Source organism: Glandiceps talaboti, chromosome 7, assembly GCF_964340395.1.
Source record: "Glandiceps talaboti chromosome 7, keGlaTala1.1, whole genome shotgun sequence".
NCBI lineage: Eukaryota > Metazoa > Hemichordata > Enteropneusta > Spengelidae > Glandiceps > Glandiceps talaboti.
The window spans coordinates 20716447-20718080 of record NC_135555.1 but is presented as its reverse complement, the minus strand read 5'-3'; positions in this window follow the sequence as shown (position 1 = coordinate 20718080).

Below are 1634 nucleotides of genomic sequence, written 5' to 3'. Positions count from 1 at the left end.
TAGTTGGAATGGTTTCTCCTGACTGTCGTCTGGGTGGTCTCGTATAACAACCTCAGGGGTGAGAGTCTGGCCCTTTATTTAGTTACATGTAATGATATAAACAGTAACAGTATGCATACTACTACACAAGGTATAATCTGTTGAAGTTTAAACAAAATCCATGGTTAGCAGCAAGTGAAAGTTGGTAGAATCTGTTAAATTTTACAGCTGATTTGACAAAATAAAGAACGAAAATCATTACATACATATTGTTAGATTACTAGTATTGGTTTCCATCTTCGTCTCAACATTTGCTACAACAGTGACAGGCATTGTGAAGTTTACACAAAAACCTACAGATAATATCAGCAGTAAATACCAGGGTGCACACACAATATAGTCGCCTTGTTTGGAAATACCACAGGGAGCTCAGGCTCAGTTAGTTTTGTTTACAAACACAAACAAACAAGTAAACAAGTAAACAAACAAAAACAAACAAAATAAACCGACAAATGAGTAGATACATACATGAGTAAACGACAACAAACAAACAAACAAACAAACAAAACAAAACAAACAAACAAACAAACACTACCCCCCCCCCCATGGTCACATCTGGAAATAACCCAAAAGGGTCGAGACTGATCAACATCCATACCCAAAAGCGAGTACTATTATAATTTTCATATCCTGAAAAAATGCCATAACTTGACTTCAGATCAGTCAAAAATCCACCTCGTTAGAATAAATATGCTTAGAACTCACATTTTTACCAGACGAAATTGACAGCAAAATGAACAGAAAGGCGACACCCCCCCCCCCCCCCCCAGATTCACACACACTCACACAAAAGGTGGACATATCCCAGTCTCAAAGCTCTTCTCTCTACAGCTTACTGTCAGGTGCTATGAAACTTTATTCACGGGGGTCATTGACTTTTTGTCGGCCCAATGGAAAAAAACTGATATAAAATCTTTTATATAACTTGGTTTTAATGAAAAATTTGCATAATTAATGATTTTAGGTAACTAGGTTGTATCTTTAAAATGCAAGGTTCAAATTTCGTTAATATATGATACGTACATCATAATAATACGCACCTGTCCTATGAACTTTGTCGGCGTTATATATATATATATATATATATATATATATATATATATATATATATATATATATATATATATATATATATATATATATATATATATATATATATATATATATATATATATATATCGGCGCCATGGCTTTAACAAGGTCATGAACTGACAAAATAAAGCCAGTCCTTTCTAAAAGGAAATTGTATTATTTGCATAATGAGCAACCGTTCCACAGATATCCAATTATTCCTCTCTCTCTCTCTCTCTCTCTCTCTCTCTCTCTCTCTCTCTCTCTCTCTCTCTCTCTCTCTCTCTCTCTCTCTCTCTCTCTCTCTCTCTCTCTCTCTCGCTCTCTCTCTCCCTGAAATAGAGAGTGATTTCAACCTGTTTCTGTACTGCTTATGGATAATATCAGCCACTAATTAACATGTACAATGTCTAATTATTGGTACAATTATTGGTATCTTAACAATTTTTGAGTACATATATTGTGGTTGTCTGATCGAAAAATAACTCTGCAGTTACATATGATACAGTTTTAACATGGTGATT